This window comes from Meriones unguiculatus, chromosome 20 (assembly GCF_030254825.1).
Source record: "Meriones unguiculatus strain TT.TT164.6M chromosome 20, Bangor_MerUng_6.1, whole genome shotgun sequence".
NCBI lineage: Eukaryota > Metazoa > Chordata > Mammalia > Rodentia > Muridae > Meriones > Meriones unguiculatus.
The window spans coordinates 25,145,899-25,172,132 of NC_083367.1; the positions used below are offsets into that span (position 1 = coordinate 25,145,899).

The window sequence follows — 26,234 nt, forward strand, 5'->3', positions numbered from 1 at the left end:
CATAATGAATGAATTTACATTTTCCAACTAATACGTGAGGGTTTCTGGGGCATCCCCCAGCCTTTCAATATGGCAAATGACAACACTGGTACTTTCCAAAGTAATTATTTTCATAGCAATTATTCTAAATGGCCTATATCCATTAAATCACTTTATTCTCTCTCTCTCTCCCTCTCTCTCTCTCTCTCTCTCCCTCTCTCTCTCTCTCTCTCTCTCACACACACACACACACATACACACACACACACACACACACACAATCCAAGGAATAGGTACAACATGAATTTGTTATCATCATCCCTTTATAGATGAGGGAACTGAGGCAAACAAATATTAACAAAATTGTCTCTGGTGCCAGAGAGATAGCTGAGCAGATAGAAGCATGTGCTGCAAACCTAATGAGCTAAGCTGGGTTTTCTAAGCCTACACAAGGGTGGAAGGCGAGAGCCAAGCACACAGAGTTGCCCTCTGGCCTCTACATGTATACCATGGAACATATGTGCACACATAATGATAATCACAGTATAACTGTAGAAAACAAATTTACCCAGGATGATGCAATGAGTTGGTCTAGCAGGCTTCATACTGCAGGTTGGGCGCTTTGAAATCTATTCAAGTATTTTCATTGCCTAACTAGTAGGTGAAGAGAATTTCCCATACACTGTCCCTTCATGTCCACTAAATGAAGACTAACCTTCATGTGACAGTTTATGCGTCTCTTTCTGTGAAACGGGCTTAGTCATCTGTTGTTGTTGTTGTTGTTGTTGTTGTTTTCTACTAAGTGGCTAGTCTGTTTGAAATGACTCTTCAGACTGGTCTTATGAATTCTGGTCACACATGTTTTTGCTTTTTTTTTCACTATTATTATCATTGCATGGTCATTATTTTTAATCTTGAGTTTTATGGCCTTGGGTTTTTATATCACCTTTATCAAAAGTAATCTTCCCTCTGAGTTATATTTTTAGTGCTCCAATGTTCTGCTAGTTACTTTTTAAAGTTCCTCGATTTTACTCTTTAGAATATCTGTCACTGTTAAGTCATGATAGATCTTTTCATTGATCTTTTCAAAGTCCATTCTTAAATACCCCTGTCCTCTCACAGTCTTTCTCAACCCCCCTTTAAGACACTAAAAGAAGCCAGCACTAGCTACCCATCCAATCTAAGCAGTAAATGCAGTTGAGACTACTTTGTACCAGGATTTATCTAGTTTATATCGGACCATGTATTTCATGTACCAGTGAAATACAAAAGACCACTACCCAGATATGCTATCCTTTGGCTCTCTTAGGGTGATCCCTAGTTTCTGCCATTTTTCCTGGGGGCTACAATGTTTTGATGCACCATATTGGTGTACACATGGAGACTTAGGAGTTGCCGCTTGTCTTTGCAACTGTGTGATGGTTCTTCTCTGCATAAATTGAGCTCACATAAACATCATGAGATAACCACATCTGTTCTTTAATGGTAAACCTTAAGATACTTGGAAATGTATACTCCGTTGATTCACTGGCCCCATAAGCCAAATTTGGCCAAGACTCTGCTTTTTGTTTGGCATCATGAGCACTAGTCATTGGCAAAGCCTTGATGTGACTGAATGGGAGGTGGATCCTGGGATAGAAGTGTCAAGGAAGACTTATATCTGGCTGTTCTTGGAGTGCCCGGGTGTTTCTATTTCCCTGGAGTAAGTGGCTGTAGATCCATTAAGAAGACAACTATGCAAAATCATTAACGTATACCTGCTGTGATGGTATACCAGGGTCTCGTCTCACCAGTTTGGAGAAACCCAGTCTGTGACATAGTTTAGTTGCTAAGGTGCTTCCCTTGCAAGCAACAGGAGCCAAGTTTTCCCAGAACCCATATTTTGTTTTAAACTGGACATGGTTATGCCTGCTATAAAACTACTGTTGAAGAGAGTGAGGCAGAGAGATCCCGGGGGCTTTCTGGTCAGCTAGCCTAGTCCACATGGTTCTAAACTAGTGTAAGACACTGTCTCAAAAATTATGTACACACCTAGAAGCAGAGACAGACACTGACTCTATTGCTGAATACACAGTAAACTTGGGTCACAGAACAGAATCAAGCTGGTGCCAATAGGAAAGCTTCTTTTCTTCTAGAAGTTGCTATACAGGCTGCTGAGGAAGAAGGTCATTGACAGTCTTATCCAGTTGTGAACTCTTTAAGCTGCAGTCATGTCCAACTTGTTTTCAGTCCTCAGAGAAGCTTCTTTTGTGCAGTACCTGGTGATGAATACAGAGAGTCACAGCCAATCACAAAGTGGGGAACAGGAAACTGCTGAGTGCCAACGCTAAGCGGAACCTGTAAATCACACATCCTCCCAACTCAGGAAACATTGTGGAAGAGGGCAGGAAGATTTTAAGAACCAGAAATTGGGGAGGACTCCATGAAAACAGTGTTGTGTAGACACTGACAGCCCATTGCACTCATGAACTCACTATGGCCGTGACTGCCTGCTCCAGATAAAGCCAGTCAAAGCCCAACGTGGCCGGGAGAGGTGCTTCAGCGACTGAAGGCGTATGGAGTAGGCAGGTTCAATTTTCCTCAGAGAAATGGCCCCCGGTAGGTTGATCCAATAGTTGACTTTATATTCACGTGAATATGGACAGCCCTGACTGGAATCAGTGTGTCATGAACAGAGAACACAGAGGGACATGCACTAGGGTGGTCTAGAAGGAATTGAGAGGGAGTACAGGCTCAATACGATCAAGATCCATTGTGTACATGTGCATGTATGAAACTGTCTAAGAAACATTTTAAAAGGATGATCAAGCCTAGCAGTCAGTCAGTGAATTGTGTTTCTGAAAATTAAGTTGGATCTGGAAACTGCAGCAGACGTGACATGTCTCGGGTGTGCACTTCTCTTTGTGATCGCTCATCCTTGATCTCTTCTGTGGTTTAGACTTAGACTGCTTTTGTTCTTTCACTAGTTCCAGGAACACCACGCTCCACTCACCACCTTCTGAGATCTTTGGCCGTTGTTCCTACAGGCTGCTCATTATGACAATTTCATTGCAGATCTTTATTTTGTATGTGTGTGTGTGTGTGTGTGTGTGTGTGTGTGTGTGTGTGTGTGTACATGTGAGGGCACATGAGTGGAAGTCATAGGTCAACCTGTGGCATGATGAACTTGGGTCAGGTCAAAGAGCTCCCCTACACAAAGCCATCTCACTGGCCTGGTTACATGTATTTCATGAAGGGCTTCTGTCTGAGAAGTGGGAGGAAAGGAGAGGTAGGTTCAGGAAGGGAGGGAAGTGTTGTTAGGTTGCACCCAGAGTTTCTGGGTTCCAGTAGACATGCTGTGTTATTTTGGAGGTTTTCCTGATAATTTTGTAAGTTAAAGGAAGTTCCAATGGTGAGGTAAGAGCTACAATCAGAATGGGGTCAAGTCCCTCCCTACCCTGAAACAGTTTGCAAGACCATAACCAAGATGTCGGACTTCATTTTTCACTTGGTTTCCACATTGTTAAACTGAGAATAATTAAGATTCTGGGGCAGTTCAGTAGTAAAGCATTTACCTAGTTACATTAGCTTCTCTTAGATTCCCAGCAGTACAAGAAAATAAACGTCTGGGTATAGAAAAGTACTTTGTAAATTGGTGGGGGGGGGGGCATATGGAGGTCAACGGTCAACTGCAGATCTCATTCCTCAAGAACCATCACCTTGTTTCTTGAGACAGATCTCTTCCTGAAACCTGAGGCTCACCATGCCCAGCTCTTTCATAAATCATCAAGTCAGCACAGCAAGTACTTTACTGAGCCAGCCCCTTACCTGGCGAAGACTCAGTTCGACTACCCATGGATTTCTTCTTGAACTTACTATTGAGAGGCTAAGCTGAAGGCAAAGAATTCCTAAAGACAGCAATGGGTACTCTGGAGCGGCATTAGCTTCCTTTAGAATTCCTTGGATTTTTTTTTTGTCATGTTTCAAACTAAATAAATGTGGGGAAATAGATTATGTAAGCGTTATGTCATCTAAATCAATACTCTTTTTTTTTTTCTTGCTATGAAAGCTTTAAAAAATGCAGTCATAGCTGAGCATAATTTTCAATTCCCGATCTGTCTCCACCCTCTAAGCACAAGGATTAAGGCTGAGCTGCCACACCTGGTTATTCGCTCTACACAGTGTAACTACAGAGGAGGCAAACTGGTTTTTCTAAACTGCCCCAAACTGCAGTTCTACCCTAAAGGTGACAGTTGTGTAAATTTGGTATTTCTGGGGACCTAAAGTAAATTTATAATCATACAGAATGTGGGGCAAGAAAATGATCCTTCGTTTCAATGTAAAGTTTGAATTTTTTTTAAATGTGCTTTCTTCTGAGATCTGTGCTGCAATAAAGAGCTGCCTCCCTCCCCCTCCCCCCTCCCCCTCCCCCACAAACACACACTATAATTATCTTCACTCCTAAAGAAAGCACATAAGGCTGACTTGGGTGCTTGCCTGTCTGGCTGTGTCCCCAACCTGGCCCAGTCTCGCTGGTCTGTTATTCCAAGGTGTCCTGGAGCGTTGTCTTGTCTTGTTTGTTTGTTTGTTGTCTTGCCTTTATCTTCCTGTGTTGTTTTTTTGTTCTGGTCAGGTTTTCTGCTTGTCTCTGAGACAGAGGTTTGTTAGTTGCTCTGCCTGCTCACTGGTTTTCAATCCCGCTGCCTTAGCCTTTAGCCTGGTATTACAAACATGTACTACCATGTCTACAACATGTAGAACTTTCAGATAATAAGTGACACTCAGTTGTCCTTTCACAAGGAAAATGCTTATTCCTTGCTTCTCTTTACCTTTTGTTTCTTTCCAAAAATTATCTTGTCATGTAACGTGTATGTTACGCATAATAACAGAGATTTATTATTGCAATTATTACTTCAAATAGCTAAAGATTTTGATAATTTTAAACAGTTCTTTGGCTTTGAGTAGAAAGAAGTCCTTGAAAGTTATCATCTTGCAAAAAAAAAAAAAGGCACTTTGAAATGATATAAGCAGGAGTGCTTATACCGTAAGCTAAAAAATGAGGACAGAGAGATGGCTTCCTGGGTAAGAACCCTTGGTACAAGAGCATGGGGACATGAGTTCAAATCTCCAGCCCTAATGTGCTGGTTGCCAGCCTAGCTCCAGGTTCAGAGAGAGACCCCTGCAAAAAGCTGCAGAAGACATCCTCTTCTGGCCTCCCACAACACATGTGTACATTCAACACACAGGCATGCACATGCGTACTTAGACAGAGGCTATATAGTTTAAAAAGAAGCTTACAATGGAAAATAATTGAGCGTAAGAGCAGTCTCTGTTTGCATTGCATCCTCTTCCTTTAATTTTCCACATTGTTAGAAACAATCTATTTATGTGCTTTAGACTTGGGGATCATCGGCTTTATTTAGCCAAACAACAGGCATATGGGAATGGAAGAAAGGAAATGTGTGTATCAAACTGAATTATTCCAGTTGGTTGTTCTCCTTAATCCAATCATTGGTGAGACTGCCAAATCCATCTTCTTGGCTGGCATCCCACACATTCATAATAGAGCCCAAATGCCAAGAGTTAATAAAGGTGGATCGAATGCAGAGCAGCAAACTGGCAAGCTAAGTACCGCACTGAGATCCTGTGTATTTAAACTGACAGTCTCAAGTTCAGTTTGTATATTAGACTTATGTGTGTAGGTCCATATGTTTGTAAAAAAATAATAATTCAGCATAATACAGTTTTACCTTTGAGAAACTAAATAAAAATGTTTATTTTGAAATTCCAAATTATTTACTGCTGACTTGCGCTTCAAGAAAAACAGATTTTGGAACACTAAAATACCATTTTGCATTTTGTCCTCCTTTCACTTCCTTGTGGGAACTACTTTTTATCCCAGAGCCCAGGTCTACACTGACAACATGTGCCTTACATTTCCCCCACCCTACTCTTCAGTAGGTGCAGCACCCAAGGGTCACACAGGGAGGCAGGGCAATGTACCTGTCAAGTGAACTGAATAAATCTCCAGATGCTAGGAGACGACCATCAAAGTACATGGCAGTCTCCCAGGAGAAGGAAGAAAGGGAGGGAAGAAAGGAAGAGAAGGCGGGGAACTTGGCGCACATCAACCAGCTCACAGTCCTTTTGCTAAGTAACTGTAAAGAAATACATCAAAACCAGATTTCGTTACTGCACTCAGATGCTTTTGTGCAGGATTAATCACTCTCTAGTCACTCTTTACTCTCTACACCCGGAAAGCAAGCCCTATGAGTAAGAATGAACTAATGTCTCAGAAAACCGTAGGGAAGTTGAAACCACAACTGCTGGGGAACTTAGGGATGACTGGGACATGCATTCTCTGTTCTGCTCTCTATATTCTATATATTTATGGTCTGATCATTCATTGCAGAGGAATCAAGATGGACATCTTCACCATCTGCCAGAATTATCCTTTAGAATTGGCAAAAGGGATGATTAGAGGCGATACTACAATTTCTATGTTCTGTAATTAGAAACTCTCTTTCTACTGCATAGAGACCCCCCAACCTCAAAAGGACAAATCTAGCTTTCCTAATGAAGGTTGACCTCATCTCCTCTGTGTACATGCTAGCCAAGATCTAAATGCCTAATGGGCTTTTAGTATCCCAGTATCAGACTCCAGTGTCCCATTAGTAAACCCAAAATACTGGAGCATGAAAATGTTGTTATTACAAAACTACATCCCAGTCATTCAGTTTTTACCAATGAAAACTCAGGAGCCAGATGTTGGGGTGAAAGCCTGCTAGCTCACAGAGGCAGAGAAAGCACCCAGCTGTCCCTCCTACTCAGCTCATGTCACAGAAGGAAAAATATTTCTCTTTCTCTTCCATATTGCCTTAAATGCCCTCAACTCAATATCCCTTTTTGTTGTGTTTACTCCATCAGTTGGTTGCTCGCTCTGCCTCTTGGCCTATGGTTGACTTCATTTAGCTCTTAGAATAAAGGTGTGTGCTAGGGCTGAGCCACACCGCAGGTACTCGTTTCCAGTAAACAAAAGGCTCTAGGAGCAAAGGCTGAACTACCTCACAATTACAAACAGAATTTTTTCCAGTCCACAGTGTTGGTGTTCACAATGTGATGAAACATCCTGCAACAATGCCTCTTTGAAAATAAAAATAGTAATCGAGAGAAACGAGATCCAGAGCAAATAAGCAAGATAACCCAGGCTTCCTGTGACCCAGTGAAGCCCTGGTTTCAGCTGCATCCCGTGTTTTCTCTCCCCTATCTACCACCCAAAGACTGTACCACCTTCATCCTAATGACCTGTAGCCCTGTCCCCTAACAGCTTGTGCTCCCAGACTGCTTCTCTACCTCAGGGAACTTTTAAAACCATTTTAGCATCAGTGACACGGAGGTGCGGTGAGCTCTCTAGTGTGTGACCTACCCTCAGTTTAGAGTGAATCTGTTTCCACTTTAGAACTAGCAGCTTGGAAATGGATTTAACCTCGTCTAGCCCATCAGCTAGCCTAAGGCTTTCAGTCCTCCTACATTTTGGCCTCTCTCACCAACATGGTCTTTGTGCATGTATCCAACCATACAGATAAATAATAGAATAGAATAAGTAATAGAAGCCTACCATTGACTGGCATTAGGAATGCTGCAGTGACAATAGAATAGAATCAAGTCCCTGCTGTCTGGCGGGGGGAAGCACAGATGTGGGCAATAAGAATGCTAATACGTAATATCACATAACAAGTGGTAAATTCTATGAACTAAAGTAGAAGGGAGAGAAGGATGTTGCTGGAGATGGTTGCAGTTTTAGTCATGACAGTCAGAGGAGCCTGAGAAGGTGACACTGAAGAAGGAAGTGAGAGAGGCTTGGTAAGACTTACAGGAAGCAGCACCCGGCAGGCACCCAGCTCTGAGGCTGGAGACAGCCTGGTCTTTCCAAGGACCCCCCAGATGATCAATACAGCCAGGTAGCTAACAAGGACTGTGGGTTGGGATGACAGACAGCAAATAGAGAAGATGAAAGAGATAACGAGCTGCCCTCGGAAGACATTCTGAGTGACAAGAATAACAACCTGACAGCCCCCTCCCTCCTCCTAAATCTTGAAAACTCCCAATACTTCTTCAGGACTCTCCCCGGAGAAGCCTCTAGAACTTCCTGCCCTTTATTTCGAGAGCAGACAGAGGATCCAGATGCCCGCTAACTGGACCCTCTTCCCATTTAAGGTAACATTTCTCGGTTCCCTCAATAGCAGTGACGTTGCGTTTTTACAACTTTTATTGTTTGCCCTCAGCTGCTACAGAGGTATACGCTTGAATTGGAGGTCAGAAGAAGGGCATGGGAGAATTTACAACTAGAGATGAGCACATTTCTATCATGGCATTAAGAATACCAACATGAGATAACAGTCTTAAGGAAGAGGAGAGATGCAAGCTGTGAATTCACTAGACGACTGCACTAAATCTGTGGCAGGGTGTCCCTGACATTCACAGCCAGTATGCTTGTCACCGGGCTGAATAGATGAGCGTGTCACAGCCAACAGTAATCTTCAGTAGTTAAGACTTTGATCAATGTGGAGGGCGCGCTTGTCAAATCTGAGGTTAAGGCAGAAAGATCACTTGAGCCTTGGAGTTTGGGGACAGTAGGGGGAAACATGACCAGATCTTGTCTCATAAAAAAAAAAAAAAAGATGGCTTGTTATCTAATAAACCACTTGGATCTGTTTTAAGTAGTATTTCATTGTACCTAGAGAACATTGCAGTATCCGAGTGTGTCCAACCTTTTGACATCACAAAACAATGCTGTCATCTACAAAGTTCATGCTCAGGAACCACACAACCAAGTTGCTACTCACTCACAACAAAAGCTCACAATGTTTTAACTCCATTGGTGATTTTTGTCCTGGGCCACATTCGTAGCTATCCTCAGCTGTAGGCTGCACAGGCTCTAGAAAAGAATCTTAGAATGCTGTAGGTGACACATTGAATTTAGAAGACAGACAGTAATGATTTATGGGCTCTGAATTACAAGCCTACCTTACTATCCTTATAACCACAAATATTTCATAGAATTTGTCCTCACAAAGGGCTAGTGTGTAGAACGCTTTCTTCTGTTACGCTGTGTGAAGCGTGCATTAACTCTTCATACGCACTAACTTATTTAAGCAGCCTCTGAGGTCGCAGTACGACACTTTACAGAAGAAAACAGTGCTGGCTGCATTTAAGAAATGTCCCCAGGGCTCCTAAGCACTGTACCAGGTCTCTGCATACAGTTAAAGGCACACATTTCCACCTGTTTTGCAGAAGGAGGCTTGGAGAACACTAAGTGAGCACAGGCAAACACTAAGCTGCAGCAGGCAGAGAGGTGTCATTAGAACTACCGTTAGATCCTGATGGCATTCTCTGCTGGGTGTGGGGCACGTTCTCCTTGGAGAGCTGGCGGTGGCTGCAAAGCTGTAGGGAATCTTGGTTTGTTTGGAGCTTTGTAGGCTGCCACTTGGCCTGAGAGCCTTGTAAAGTTAGACACAGACACGTTATTTCAGTTTTTCCATTCCTGAGTCCAGCATCCACCAAAAAGCTCAGAATTTTGTGCCTAGGAAGGAAAAATCATGGAAATGAGCTCAACGGACTGAGAGGCTGCCGGATTGCACAACTGGAGCATGTGGTGAGACTCCTCCGCGATCCCACTTTCTCTAGTACTCATGACGAGAATGGTTCTTCCTCACCCACGGTAGACTCGGGAGAAGGGTGGTGAGACTCCGGAAGCCCTCCCTAGGGGAGACACGGATCAGCTCCAAGACACATACTTCGCTAGCCTTGTGGCCTGGATTCTCAGCGGTACACAGAGGTGTCAGGCTGGGCTGCTCCCATAGACTGCTCTGTATGCAGCCTCTCCATCTACAGTCTCAACCAACCGTGGATTGAAAGTACCCAGAAAACTGCTGAGCAAGTGTTGACACTTGGCCTTGCCTTCTTCCCTAAACAAGGCTTTGCAGTGTGTTAGGAATTACAGGTCACCTATAGATGGTTTTGCTCCTAGAGAAAGCCCTTGGTTGGTTTGCAAGTGTCAAACCATCTTCTATAAAGGACTTGAGCATCTCAGAGTCCAAACTCCTAGATTTTTTGCCACAAGGTCATCCATCCACTCTCTTTCTCTGAAAATTGCCTTGCTCTTTCGTTTGTAAAATTCTATTTAAATTCACCACATTTTACAGAAAACTAAATCTTCCATATATGACTTTGTGGCATTCTTTGTGGCAAGTTGTTTTACTTATTGGTGAGTTTTATAAATTGAATGAATGTTTTCCTTGTTGGTATATGGTGTTATTTCAGAAATCCAGTCAATATGGCAGACACTTTACATAATTCATATTTGTATATATGTGTACGTATGTAGTACAAAGAAAAAGGTTTTAAATTTTTTCTTTCAATTTTTTGATATTTCATGTTTATTTTAATGTCCTTTCCTTTTTAAAAAAGTATGTTTTTAATTGAAATAGAATTACATCACACACACACCCTCCATTTCCCCCCTTTCAATTCTTCCCTTGGTACCCTCTCTCCAGCCTCCACCACTCCCTACCACATTTCTTTACAAGTGCTTAATCACTCCAGAACTCTATTTAAATGGTTAATCATCACCTAAACTTAAAAGTCAAGACTGAACTCCTATGATTTCTCTGCCTTTAGCTGGTGCCCACTTTATTATGTCAGTTGTCTGAGACAAAACCCCTGTGTTCTCCTGACTTCATCTGCTTCTTTATCCTTCCATCTAGTTCCTCTGTGGAGCCAAAGTACTCTCTTGGTGAGACGTGCAGAATGTACCCCCTTCTCCTTTTTTTCTGTGGAGGCCGCTGAGGCCTGGTGTTAGATCTTGGTAGTTTTGTGCCTTGTGTCACCTGCCTTTAACTGCTCCTGTGAGGGTGGTCTATTGTCAGCACAGTTGACAGACTGAACCTGCAGTAAGCTAAATCAGAGCACGCCTCTCTTCTGTCAAAGCCTCTCTTCTGTCAAAGGTTCCAAATCTGGTCCCTCATTATATCTGAAAAACAGTGGCCTGCACTGCAAGGTGAGGGCCTCGCTTCTCCCCTGAATGTACCTCCTACGTCCCCTCTACACTGCTTACCCCGGGAACTGCCAGGCACACATGCCTTCAGTCTTTGCCCTTGCCATCTCATCTACAACATCCAAAGGCTGGCTTCACTCTTCCTTTACTCAGTTCTCCAAGTCTTCCCTCAAGTGACACCTTTCCATTAGGGCTCACCCTCCTTCTAATGTGGCCATCTGCTTCTACACTGCCCTGGGCCTGAGTCCTTTCATGTTCACAGCTGCCTCCTTGGGACTTGGTTCCCACCATCATTTATATAATCTTAAATAAAATAATGTTCTGTGCTGTGGTGGTAGCTCAGCTGGCAGAATGCACAAATCTGTGAGTTCTGTTCCCAGCACCACATAAAATGTGCACAGGGTAGTGAGGGCCTGTAAACTCAGTACTTGGGGTAGGAATGGCAGGAGGATCAGAAGCTCAAGGTCAGCACTGGCTACATAGAACAATGCAAGGTGTAGATCATGCAACCAAATAAATATTTTTCAAAAAGAATATAACCTCTTTAGTCAGAATAGTATAGCAGAAAAGTAAAAACTTTGAGTTATCAGATTTGAGTCCAAATATTGCCTCTACACGTACCAATTTGATGAGCTGGGTTCATTGCTACATATTCTGAATTAATTTCCCCAGTGTGGAGTTTTGCTGGATTGGGTTAAATTCTGACATCTCCAGATAGACATTTATTTGCACTTGGTCTATTATGGTGGACCCCCTCTTCTCAGTGTTGTTCTAAAAGTCACACACATACACACACACACACACACACACACACACACACATACAATCTGGATACCCCAGAGCTTGTAAAGAGCAACACGTAGCTCTGAGGGAAGATTATAGGCCAGAACCTTTCCAGATAAGAAAAACAGTTCAGCAAGCATCTGAGAAACCCTAGAAACGCCCAACCCTGCTAAAGATCTTAGCTTTCAGCATCGATCTTCAACTGTACTTAGAGATTCCTCTGCTTATAGGATAATTAAGTACTGTGTTCTCCTTCTTGTGATGGGACCATGCTACTTCGTGGAAAATGAGGTGCTGTACATGTAAACCAAGTGTCCGTGATCCCATTGAATCAAACACATTCATCCTCAAAACTCCTCCCACTGCCCAAAGGTTTATAAATCCCTGATTTCAAACAAACAAGCTGACTATGTGATACCAGCAGCCTTTCACCATGACCGCCTGAGATTCACCATTTATCTGCCACTGGGCCTCATTTCTCTGGCTGTGTCTCACCAGGCCTGCCCTACAGACCACTGGGCCTGGGCCTTTCCAGGACTGTGTCTCAGCTGCAAGCTGACCATGCATGGGTTTTTCCTGCACCTCTGCCCTGCTTAGCACGGAAGCTTGACCAAGACTTGTAACACTTTGATATCAACATAGGCTTTGGAACACTCTAGATTCCATTGCCATGGCAATCTCAGGATAAAAGAGCTACACTATAACACTGCTGTGGAGAATCCCTTTCCACATCCCAGACTAGCATGTGAGTCTCATCCAAAAGCACTCTAACCTCTCCTGAGCAAAACAAAACCCCCGCTCTCCACCCAAAAGCTCCCACTGAAACCCAGGCCCATGCTGATTGGAGAATAACACCCTCGTTGTAAAACCAACAACATTGCTGTTGTGAGAGCTATTTGTGAAGCTTCCAGTGTGGGCACACTGCGTGGCTACAGACATCAGCCCTGTAATGCATGTTTTTCGAAGCAGAGTCTCACTATGTATCCTAGGCTGGGCTAAAACAATTGCAATCCCCCTTCATCAGACCCCCATTGCTGAGGTTACAGGTGTGATACATTGTGTCTACTTGTAATAAAATTTTCATGTGTGAAATGTTGTTTAGAACGTGTAGTGCTACACCTTTTTCCCAAACTAGTTTCTACAAGTTAATGCAGTGTGAGTACTCAAAGTGGCTCTCACTTTGGCACACAAGCTGCTGTTCAGATCAGCAAAACTCTGTGACTACACAGACTTTTCCAGATTCTTCTAGATTCCCCCAGAGAGCCTGGGCAGCTCAAGGCAACACTAGAGATTGAGGGCAGCAGAAAGACACAACTATCTAATAATAGTTACTCAAGTCACAATCATCTGAAGCAACAAACTGGTGACCTTAACCGTACTGGAAGCTTGAGAAACAGGGGGAACAGGGCCATTTCTTGGAAGCAAATTGTGCAACGTTGACAGATAACAGAGAAAGCAGGAAAAAAAGCGTGTTCAACTCTGCTTTCAGCTTCATTTGAGAAGAATAGACTTCAGGCCAAGATGAGCAGGACAAACTTTAGGCATAGCTAGGGAAGAGTCAGGTATGCGGTGTTGCAAGAGATAAAAGCGGAGAGCACCCAGGGACTTGCTCTTTAGATTTCTGATCCTTCCCTTACTATTTTATATATTTTTTATTTTATTTCTTTTTATTTTATATGTATAAACATTTTCCTATATGTATGCATGTATGCCAACTATACATATTGACCAGTGAGGACAGAAGAGGATGTCAGACCCCCCCCAAAAAAATGTAGTTATAGACAGTGCTATCTGAGTGCTAGGAAGCACCAAGTGCTCTTAGCCACTGAGCCATCTTTCTGGCCCCAGTTGATTCTTATTCTTAAACTGCACTAGGATGTATTGGGTAAGAAGTAGAAGATGACGGCAGAGCTGCTAAAGCTATGCTAGCAGAGTCCTAAGTTCCAAGTCAAGAGAGCGTAGCTTTAAATCACATGTTGACGTAATCAGAGGGTATAATAGAAGCCCATGGAATTGGTGAAGTACGTTTACTAAAAATCACTTATGTTGGCTTCTAAATATTTATGTTTACACCCATAGGTTAGTGTTTCCCTCAACCTTGGTCAGACAAGCTTCTTTTTGCAATGTACAGATACTAACACAATAACCTATAATTAGCCAAAGTGCTAAGAATAAGTGACTGTTCTCAGCCATTAACAGGGTATCTATGTTGACCCCTTCCAAAAGGCTTACAGAGCATCACAGAAGATGGAGCTCAGATAATGTAAGCACCAGACGAAGGAATGGGAGTAAGTATGGTCAAACATATTATATACATTTATTATGTATAAAATTGTCAAAAACAAAATTTTAAATATATTAAACCACATGAACAAAGAAGTCTACTTACTTTCATCCAGTGAGCTAATCATTTCTTGGTCTTGTTTTACATCTTTCCTCCTACCCTATCAATAAACAGCTCCACAAATTTTCTGGCAGCCACTATATAAAGGCCAGTCTGCCTGTCAAGCTGGGTCTACAGAAAAAAAAAATTGATACAGATTTTTTTGAGCCTCTAAAAGAGCTGGTATCTTCTCCCCTGGCCCATGAGATAACAGACAGCTGGCCCATGCCTGGTGAAGCATGGAGGAGGATTGGCTGACTTCCTGTAGATCAGGAGTTCTGAGAATGCAGCAGGAAGGTGGCTCAGGTCTGTGTGTGAGAAGCAGTGTTCAGAGAAGGTTCAAAGGCCACCTCAGCAGCTCTAACTGGAGAACTGAGATCAGTTCAAAGGATGACTGAAACGAAAGTGAGACGGTCAAACAGATGTAGAGAGCAAAGATGCCTGCCTAGCACAGAAAATCTGACCTAGGAAGAGCAGCTGAAAAGAAAAGCCAGGTGTTTGCCCAGTGAGAAAAAAAAAGAGAGAGAGAGAGAGAGAGATTCAGGAGCTTTATGTCTCCAGGACAAAAAAAAAAAAAGCAGTGCTTCATGGTGGCATGGGGAAAGCTGAATGTTTACTGAGATCTGAGTCAGGAAGGAACTCCCCAGATGCTTGATCCTCTTTTATCCTCACATCAGCTTTTAAGTTCACAAACTGCACAAAACACATTGCTTGTTCTGTGCAAACACAGAAACAATCGCTCCTTAAAGCTCCCCTGTTCTTTTTCTATCTATTTATTTATTACAGTTTATTCACTTTGTATCCCAGCTGTAGCCCCCTCCCTTGTCCCCTCCCAATTCCACCCCCCCACACTTTTCTCCTATGCTCCTTCCCTAGCCCACTGATAGGGGAGGTCCTCCTCCCCTTCCCTCTGACCCTAGTCTATCAGGTCCCATCAGAACTGTCTGCATTGTCTTTCTCTGAGAGCTGGCAAGGCTGCACCCCACCCCATCCCCTGCAGAGGGAGGTGATCAGAGAGCCTGCCACTGAGTTCATGTCAGAGACAGCCCCTGCTCCCCTTACTAGGGAACCCACTTGTGCCGGGAGCCAAAGCTATTTACTGAAGCCAAAGCCAAATAGTGAGCCAAAGCTATTTACTGAAACCAAAGCCAAATATTGAGCAAAGGTCATTTAGTGGAGACATAAAGCTGTTTAATGAAAGAGTTATCTAGGACCCTAAGTCATGGGTGATAGATTTGTGAGGACATCCATCTGTTAGTTTTAGAGCATCCATGAAATATGTTAAGAAAACATCCTTATGGTATCTTGCAGGTGCAATCAATATTCAAGCCATGAAAGCACTCTTGCTATCTCCTGCAGCCATAATTAAGCCTTCCCCCTTTACTGCCTTCTCCCTATATAAGTTGGGTAAAAATTTCTAATAAACGAGGCTTTGATCAGACAAACAGACTTGGCCTCCTTCTTCGCGTCTCTCTGTCCCACCATTGTTTTCACCCCCCTTTAGGACCCCGTTGAACTCCTGTGGGTCGGGACACACTTGGAGATGGATCTGCCCATGGGCTACATCTGAGCCTGGGTTTTAGGTCCTCTCCATGCCTAGTCCTTGGTTCAAGTACTGTCTCTGAAGAACCCCCTGGGCCCAGGTGTTTTGGCTCTGTTGGTCTTCTTCTGGAACTCCTGTTCCCTCCAGGTCTTTCTGACTCCCCCTTCTTTCATAAGATTCTCTGCACTCTGCTCAAAGTTTGGCTATGAGTCTCATCATCTGCCTTAATACCCTGCTGGACCTGATAAGCTAGGACCAGTTGGAAGGAGAGGAGGACACCCCCTCTCAGTGGCCTCGGAAGGGGACAGGAGGAGATTAGGGAGGGGAGGATTGGGAGGGAAAGAGAGATAGGGCTACAGCTGGGATGCAAGTGAATATATAAAATTATTTAAAAATAAAATTTTTTTTTAAAAAAATACCCTGCTGGGTAGTCTTTCAGAGGCCCTCTGTGCTAGGTTCCTGTCCTGTTCCATGTCTTCTCCAGCTTCTGATGTCTATACTGTTTGCCCTTCTAAATGATGATTAAGCCTTTTCCCTAAGGTCCTCCTTATTGTTTAGCTTCTTTAGGACTATAGATTTTAGTATGTTTATCCTATTTTACATGGCTATAAGTGAATATATACCATGTGTGTGTTTCTGCTTCTGGGATACCTCACTCAGGATGACCTTTTTAGTTCCCACTATTTTCCTGCAAATTTCATGATTTCCTTGCTTTTAACAGCTGAGTAGTATTCCTTTGTGTAAATGTACCACAATTTCTGTATCCGTTCCTCTGTTGAGGACATCTAGGTTGTTTCCAGATTCTGGCTGTTATGAATAAAGCTGCTACAAACATAGTTGAGCAAATGTCCTTGTTGTGTACTTGAGCATGTTTTGAATATTTGCCTAGGAGTGTTATAGCTGGATCTTGAGATAGCACTATTCCTAATTTTCTGAGAAAGCACCAGATTGATTTTCAAAGTGGTTGTACAAGTTTACATTCCCACCAGCAGTAGAACAGGGTTCTCCTTTCTCTACATCCGCTCCAGCATGTGTTGTCACTTGAGTTTTTGAACTTAGCCATTCTATGGGTGTAAGGTGAAATTTCAGGGTCGTTTTGATTGCATTTCCCTGATGAGTAAGGGCACTGAACATTTCTTTAAGTGTTTCTCTGCCATTCGATGTTCCTCTCTTGATAATTCTCTGTTTAGCTCTGTTTCCAATTTTTAAATCACATTACTTGGTTTGTTGGTGTTTAACTTCTTGAGTTCTTTATATATACTGGATATTAGCCCTCTGTCAGATGTAGAGTTGGTGAAGATCTTTCCCAGTCTGTAGGCAGTCATTTTGTTCTGAGGACAGTGTCCTTTGCTTTACAGAAGCTTTTCAGTTTCATGAGGTCCCATTTATTGATTGTTGATCTTAGAGCCTGAGCTGTTGGTGTTCTGTTCAGGAAGTTGTCTCCTGTGCCAACGAGTTCAAGGCTCTCTATTATGTATCTAGACCACCTCCCCAAGCTGTGTACACCTGCTTGGCTCTGAGTGAATTCTTACTGTAAGTGGAAGTTTAGAGCACTTAAGAATCCTGGGTTTGGACTGGGGCTGAGGTTCTGTGGGTAGAGCGCCTGCCTAGCCTTCATGAAGCTTTGGGCTGAACTCCTAGCGCAGGATAAAACAGGCATGGTTGCGCACACCTTTCATTCTGACACTAGGGAGGTGGAGGAAGAAAGATTGGGAGTTCAAAGTTAGCCTTCGTCACATTTAAAGTTTGAGCCAGTCTATGATACATCTCTCAGTAAAGAGAAGAGAAACTGTCCCCAGAGGAAACTTATTTACCCAGAGGGCAGAGGTGCAGAACTCACTTCCTGTGATCACAGGTGACTGTAAACTGAAGGGACATCAAGGTTGGGAGTGCAGCTGAGTGGTAGAGCAAGGACAGAAAACGGGCAGTAAGGGGAGAAGGAACTGGGTGTAAATCCCAAAATTAACCTGTGAGCTCCGCCTGCTCAGAAACCAGATAACTTCCTGGAATCCTGGGAACTGTAGTTCCTGGAAAATAACAATGCGTCCTGGGAAAGTTTGGTGGCCTATACGTTTGTCCTGACTGAAAGCCATTCTCAGTTGGGAAATTTCCTGGGAATGGCCGTGACCAGAGTCTGTCTCTTGGTCGATATTTAATATTTAACAAATCTTGCTTTAAATTTGGCCCAAAATAGTGGAACTGGTATATCTCCAGGATTAACAGGGGAAAGGTGGGACAAAGAGGAAGAGGAAAAGGAAAAAGAAAAGACATAGAAAGTGAAGCCTGTAACTGTCACTTGTGGACCTGTGGTAGGCCAGTCTCCTGAAAATAGACAACAGCACAGCACAGACTGCTCACACAATGTGGGAGCTGGTTTTGTAAAAAGGATACCAGAACTTTCCAATGCCTGTTCCTCTTTGGAAACGAGAAACCTGCTGAGCCTGGATAAGAAAGTCAGTTCAATTACTCCAGTTAAATGAACATTTTTTAATTGGGATTTCTGTGCCTTTAAAAAGCATGCTTACCTTTGAATTAGTTTTGGTTTATGGATGGCTCCTCAGAAGGAGTGCTTTGGAAGAAAGGAACCCTTTCAGAAAGACCTCGGGAAATATATGAAAAGATTCTTTGAAAGCCATGGCGCTGAAAACTGCCTTCCAATGAGCTGCTGCTGGCCGCAGTGATCAGTTTGAATGAATTGGATGGCTTAGCTTTATTTTTAGTTTTTAATAGTTCACTTTTTCCTACTATTATCAAATAAACCAAATACCCTGATCTTTCTGGAAATGAACAACATAAGAAGCAGCATTCTTTTCCTCTGGTAACTTTGCCAGCAGATTCTGCCTGTCAGAGAGGCTACGGCTAAAGAGAGCCCATGGGCACACATTTAAGAAAATAAATGTCCAAACTGTCATTTTTGTTAAATGGCAGTGCTGTTAAAACGCTGTGCTTTGGGGATTCGGATTAGGAAGGTCTTATGTTTACTGAAGACGTGTCTGCCTAGATGACCGAGTTTAGATAGAGGTGGAGGAAGGCAATCACAGTTTCCAACTGTATGTGTGCATTTGGCAGCAGAAGTACTCACAGAGGCAGAGGAAAGAAACTACTGACATGACCACTTTGAGGTGTGGCTAAGGAGAAGGCTTATACTGTAGGTAAAAGAGAAAAAAAAATCCTGAGGCATCTGGAGGAGAGCAGGGCAGAGGAAAAAAAAGAAAAGCTGATTGGATATGGCCAGGACTATCTGTGAGAGAAGAGAAAATAGCAGAGGCAAGAGTGAGAGCCTTGCCCTCCAAGAAGAGCATGGAGCAATCTGGGAGGAGGGAAGCATGGGGATGTGAGAAGGGCCAGGGGGCTGGAGTGGGGTCTTTGAAATGTATCAACAGGGACTCAGAGAACAGAATGCTAGCATGAGGTTTGAAATGCAAGTACAGGCACATGCCAATACATGTCAATACCCTTTCTGGCCAGGGGTAAAGGAAATGACACATTTTGGCATATGAAAGCTGATTTCACAAGCTGGCTTTTATCTAACTTCCAGACCTCCTCCTGTAGTCCAAGTTGAGCTCCTTTCTGGACATTTGCACTTCCTGAGACCTAATACCAACATGGTAGAATCTGGCCATAGATCATCCAACCCCATCCTTCTGCAAAGTGTCTAACCAGAATCCAGCCAGCCCCTCAACAGTCCAAAGTTATTCATTGCTGACGTTGACTTCTGAGGGATAAGTAAGTGGTATGATCAGCACGTTAAGTTCACAAGCAAATTCAGTGCTCACAGCAACCTCTTGAAGTAGGTACTATTTTCCACCCTCATTTCTACAAAGGCAGAGAATGAGACCAGGAGTTTTGCTCAGCCGTGGGTGATGCAAGCCGAGAGCCTTGCACTGTTACATCTATCCATGCCAACAAACAGCTCACTTCAAAGGGAAAGTTATCATTAACCTTGGAGCCAAATGTGAATGACTATGCCCAGCAGCACAGACTGGGACTATCCCAAATACCATGGTTCAACAGAGTAATAGTTTTACGGGACTTTTATACTAACAGAATAACAAAAGCCACAAATTAAGACATTTTAAAAAACACATTGGTGGAAATGTCAACGCGGTGGTTTGAGTAAGAATGGCCCCAATAGCTGTTAATTCTGGCCAAAGAAAAACCAGTTCCACCATTTTGAAGCAGGCTTTGTTAAATACTGACCAAGATGGACTTTGGTCAGGACCACTCCCTGGAACTTCCAACTGAGTGGCTTGAGACACATTTTGCAGACACTTAAAAGAACAAACCCATAGGCTACTGTACTTTCCCATGAGGCTTTGCTATTTTTTTAAGAACTACAACTCCCAGCATTCCAGGAAAGTTACCAGGCCATTGATCCTGTGGCGCTTACAGGTTAATTCCAGAAATCACATAGGCTTAAATGCTTTGTCCCATTTGTGTATCTGTGTAAAAAGGACTAGACGGTGTGACCTTGTTGCATGAGGTGTGTCACTGGGGGTGGGCTTTGAGGTTTTGAAGATTTGAGGTTTTCAGGGAGAACGGAGATGATGGCGCCAGGAGGATATAGTGTCTGAGGAACGAGACAGCAGTGTTGGCACAGTGACCAGGAGACTGAACCCAGGGACCTAAAACACCAGCGTTCGTGATTGCCAGGTGAGAAGAAAGCCTACGATGTGGAAATTAATTGGGACCGACCTCGGGTCACCCAGTCAATAACTGGTAAAGGTCCTGGGGACCGCTGGCGCACATGCTGCCGGAGATCAGCGCACACAGCCTCCTGCGGCGTCCCCAGCCCCCATCCAGGACCAGGACACACAGCCTCTGGCCCAGAGTGAGGCGCCAAGCCTCTGACCCAGGCCAGAGCCCATAGTTGCCAGCCCAGAGAGGCGTGCACAGCCTCTGGTCCAGAAGGGGACACACACTGCCAGCCCAGATCAGAGCGTAGAGCCTCTGGACCAAAGCGGCACCCTCAGCCGCCCTCCCAGACCCGGGTGCACAGCATCCGGACTAGAGCGGTGCCCGCAGCCACCATCCCAGACAGGGACACACAGCTTCTGACCCAGAGTGAGGCACCCAGCCTCCAGACCAGAGTGGCACACATTCTCCAGACCCAGAGCGGAGCACTCAGCCCCTGGCCCAGAGACTTTCTGGGTGCTCCTCTCACCTTCCTGAACTGAACTGTGTGCCCCAGGATACCAGACTGAGTTTCCCTGTTGGGAGAAAACCCCACAGCTAAGGAATCAGCAGGATCTTCAAGAAGGCTGTACCTGGAAAACAGTGTAACAACAACAACAACAGCTCACTAAATTCAGAACAAGAAACCCAGCAGTGGGGCAGCTGTCTTGAGAACTTCTACGGGTGAGAGGAGAGCCCCCCTGACTAACAAAGACCACAGCTACTACTCAGGTCTATACAACTGAGGTGAGCAGTGACAATTCCTGAGAAACACTGGCCATACAATAACCATACCCAAAAAGCAGAGGAGGCCTCCTTCAGGAAAAGTCATCTTCCAGCCAAGCGGATTCTCCCTACCTCAGGACTCCAGGAAGCACAGAAACTAACAGCCAACACCTAAAACAGCCCAATGGGTAGAGGTCAGCGTAAAAGCTCAACCAACAAAAGGCAGAGCAATATGGCATCTCCAGAACCCAGCCATCCAGGGGCGAGCAGCCCTGGACAACCCACCATAATAGAAAATCAAGAAGATGACCTTACATCTATGCTGATGAAGAGGATAATAGAGGAAACAAATAAAATACGTAAAGAATTAGAGGAAGATAAAACCAAACAGATCATGGCTATCCATAAAGAAATGGAGGAAGTTAAAGACAAGCAGATTATGGCCATCCGTGAAGAAATACGGGAAGACGCAGCCAAACAGTTTTCGGCCTTCAGAGAAGAAATAATTAAATCACTGAAAGAAATAAAAGAAACAGAGTTGAAGGAGCTAAAAGAAAAACAGGAAAATACAATCAGACAGGTGAAGGAAGTAAACAAAACAACTCAAGATCTGAAGATAGAACTAGAAAAATTAAAACACAAATGGAGGAAATAATGGAGAGGAAGAATTTAGGGAAGAAAACAGGAACTACAGAGGTAAGCATAACCAACAGACTACAAGAGATGGAAGAAAAAATCTCAGCTGTAGAAGATACAATGGAAGAAATTGATGTATCTGTCAAAGAAAATGTTAAATCCAAAAAATTCCTGACACAGACCATCCAAGAAATCCGAGACAATATGAAAAGACAAAACCTAAGAATAATAGGAATAGAGGAAAAAGAAGATTCCCTTCTCCAAGGCCCAGAAAATATTTTCAACAAAATCATTGAAGAAAATTTCCCCAAGTTAAAGGAGAGGCCAATAAGAATACAAGAGGCCTACAGAACACCCAGCAAATTTGCCCAGAAAAGAAAATCCTCCTGCCACATAATAATCAAAACAGTAAGTATACAGAACAAAGAAAAAATACTTAAAGCTGCAAGGGAAAAAGGCCAAGTAACATATAATGGCAAACCTATTAGAATCACACCTGACTTTTCAACAGAGACTATGAAAGCCAGAAGGGCCTGGATGGATATCATGCAGACCCTAAGAGAACACAGATGTCAGCCCAGGCTACTATACCCTGCAAAACTCTCAGTCCTCATAGACGGAGAAAACAAATTTCAACAATACCTACACAACAAATCCAGCATTACAGAAGACACTGGAAGGGAAAATACAACCCAAGAAAATTAGCTACTTTCAAGAAAACACAGGAAATAATTAACCTTACTACAGTAAAACAAAAAGCAACCAAGCACACAACATTATGACCACAGCCAACATCAAAATCAAAGGATCTAACAGCCACTGGTCACTAATCTCTCTCAACATCAATGGACTCAACTCTCCAATAAAAAGACACAGACTAACAGAAAGCCCATGTCATTCCCACATTCCCAGTATCTTCTCTCTGCCTCCGCTTTGCAGATCAAGACGGGAGCTCTCAGCTGCTCCTACCTCCATGATTTAGCTTCACCATCGTGGACTCTAACCCTCTGAAACAGTAAGCTTAATTAATACTTTCATTTATAAGTTTCATTAATCATGGTATTTTGTCATGGGATTAGAAAAGCAAGACACTCAGGTAGGTGGATTATAGCCAAGCAAAGCCAGGAAGTCTCTACTGCAGGTCTCAGATATCACTTCAATGGCATTCTTGCCCTTTGGGGGTGAGGGGGGGGAAGCTAAGGACTCATTTTCCACATGACATTGAAATATTTCTAATAGTCATAAGGATGTTAGATCACACATAGGTGGACAGCAATAACTTCATAAGGGCCTAAAAGTATCCTAAAAGAGAGTATCATGGAAGATGCAAAGAATGAAGGTAAGAGCTAGCAAATGGGAAGGAATGCTGTAAAATGTAGTCTTCTGGACACTACCTTTATTTTATGCATGCCCTCAGCATCAGTGGCTGTCCACATGGGATCGTCACAGAAATAGGCCCAACAATACTTCAGGATGGATGGTGGAAGAGCGCACATGGCCTGAGCCTTCTCTGAGGAGTCATAGGCAGTTACTGATTGGTAAAATCGTGGTAGTCATTAGTGTCCGTAGATGTGGTCCCTGGTAAATTGCCATTGCTCAAGTACATAATCTCCCACCCATGCCTGTGCAAACAACCCTTACATATAACGGCTGCAATGACAACAACCAAAAGACATCAAGATACAATGACAAAGAGGAAGGAGGTCAGTGGGGAAAGGGAAAATAATGCGGTATGCTCAAATACGTGTGTGAAATTGTTTTTTAAAAAAAATTTTAAGCTTAAGATAACTCTAAACCTGCAACAGCTCCCCAGAACCACTGTTATTATCAGACTTGTAGAATGTTGTTTGGTTGTTTGGTGGTTGGTAAACTTCAGCAACATACCCACATGCTTCTCTCACCTGGGGTTCCTCTTCCTAAGCTGGTCCAGTAGACTGAACTCAATCTGTGGAATTTTAGTGAAAGAGAAAATCGCAGGCGGGAAAGGTGTGATTAGAACTTGGATGTCTAGCCGAAGGAAATGAAGGGAAACCCATGTAGGGAATCATAATAAGCCGCAGATGTGACATCGAGCCTTCTTGATAATTCATCTGCTCCCACAGCTGGTACCTCAGGCTGTGTCAGTGTGCTGAGAGGAAGAGAGCATCTTTCCCATTCTTTCTCTCCAGGCTTTAGAAATCTGCCAGATGAGCCTGAGACCTGGCTGAGGAGGTGTATTGGCAGCATCCGTAGAAGTCCTTAGCCAAAAGCTCCAAGCCCTTATGGGAATCAACAGACACATCTGTTGGGCCTTACTCAAAGGTAGTCTTTCTGCCAAGATAATTGGTTTAGCACAAAGGAGCCGTTGTGGTTTGGAATGTACAATGGATTGTTGGGTTAAGATAAGTGTCGGTCCCTCCTCCTTTCCCTCTGGAGGCCTCAGATAGTCAAGTACCTTTGACCTTGTGCAACAGATATCGTCTTTCCTATTGAGAATGAGAGGGGAGGAAGGGGGGAGGATGTGAGCGTCCATTGTTCCACTTTCAGCATATGTTTTCACCCCTCACCTTTACACAAGTCACAGACACCTCCCCCTCACCTGAGAGTTGAGGACAATGCAACGATCAAAACGCCTCATGATAAGTGGAAACGCTATCCCTCTTGTCCCCAAACTAGCCAAACCAAAGGCATTCCTCTTCCCATTGTTTTCTCATCTCTGGTTCTAATGTATCTTTTCATAATTATTACAGAAGATGCAGAAAGTGCTATCATCATACCATCAAAAATAGAATATTTGAAATCAGAGGCAATTATACTTAGCAGTTGTGTATAACTCTAAAGCTTTTATTACTTTTTAACTTTATTACATGCATTTTAAATTTCACATATGTGTACTATATTACTCTTTTCTTTTTCCACCAAACATTCCCAAGCTCCTTCCCACCCCCTCTCAAATTCATAGCAGCTTTTCCTTTATATATATTTAAATACATATATTTCATATATGCACATACATATAGATATGAAAATACAACCTGCTGAGTCTGTTTACTGTTGCTCATATGCATATGTTTGCATGATGAAGACTTGGTACCAGGTACCCAGTCGGTACTGGCCAACCCACTATGGAGCTTATTCCTGGGGAAGTGTAATTCTCCTCTCAGCAGCTGCTCGGCACCTCTAGCTCTTCATCTACTCTTCAAACATAAACATTTATACATACATTATGTAGGGGAAATTGGACCAAATTCTATACGTGGCCTTTACTTAACAACAGCACATCATGAAGGAATGTCCACAGAAAATGTTGCACATTTTCTTCAGCTGCTGCCCTGTAGACTGGAGAATCTGGGTCATCCTGTATCACCAGGCTCCTTGTTACTTCCAGCGACATCTCAACAACTGTCATCCATGCCAGTTGTTTCCTCAAGATAAAATGCCAAAGCTCAAAATAAACACTAATTTAAGTCTTTGGAAATTCCTTTCCCCGAGAAAGATGCTATTCACTAATGGTTTCACTAGCAATGTTGAAAGTGCCATAAAGACCTTCCAAAATCCTAAGAGAGCAAACAAGATGGAGCTTCTCTGTCTCCCCATAACCTGACTCTCAATATGCAGACGCTGGGACTCTTAATAACTCACACCAGAAGATGTGAAGAATTATCCCGCTGTCATCTCCATCTCAAAGTTGTGAGGTGAGACAGCGGTAGAGATGGTTAACATCCCAGAACAGTGGCACGCCAGCTCAAGCTGATATGAACAACATCACTCCTGTGTCAGACAAAGCCAGCGTGTGGCGTAAAAGCATCTGAGGTACAGAATTGCATATGAATCTAATACTCACAATTTCTCTCTTAAATGTCAGCCCTTCTACAAGCGCTTTATAAATCTCAAAATGTATCATTTCCACAGTAATCCCATAATAAGGAAGACGTTGTTTTGATCCTGTTTTTTTTTTCTCCTCCAGAAAAATCTAAGTACTTTGTTAGAGTCCCTATGTCTAACCACAAGCTACTTTGCCCACTAGATGTCCCCGATCACACTAAAATTATTCCCAACAATGCCCACACCCGGAGATACTGACTACTCCATTCTCCAGTAAGCAGGAAGCACACTATCCCAGTGGGAGAGCCACAGAAAACATGAAGAAAACAGAACGTTGCCCACAAAAAGCCACTTCATACCCAAAATAACTAAAATAACTTTAGATAACAATGTACTCCCTGTATCCAATTTACTCTTGGTTTCATTTGCTATTCATCAACTTCAGCTATTCCATTTCCTGCAAAGATGTGTTTTTCTTTTTCCTTCAATAAATAGAATTGGGCAGTTCAAGATCTTACAACTTCCAAGACACTTCGACATATGTCATACCTTTAAGTCTGCAAAACAGCAAGTTTGAAGGTGTTGTGGCTCAGTAACCGGGATCCAGGAGCAGAGCCCACTCACATGACTCCTTTCTACTTTCATCTCCATCCATAGTCACTTGCCTTTGT

General features: G+C 43.2%; 1 long non-coding RNA gene across 1 annotated transcript; it reads right to left on the reverse strand.

The window, feature by feature from the left end:
- Positions 1–284: 284 nt before the first annotated feature.
- LOC132649480 (uncharacterized) lies at positions 285–26,234 on the reverse strand. The gene is made up of 2 exons (XR_009587934.1): positions 26,113–26,234; positions 285–2,237 (listed from the first exon to the last, which is right to left on the reverse strand). It is a non-coding gene; the product is annotated as an uncharacterized LOC132649480 (long non-coding RNA).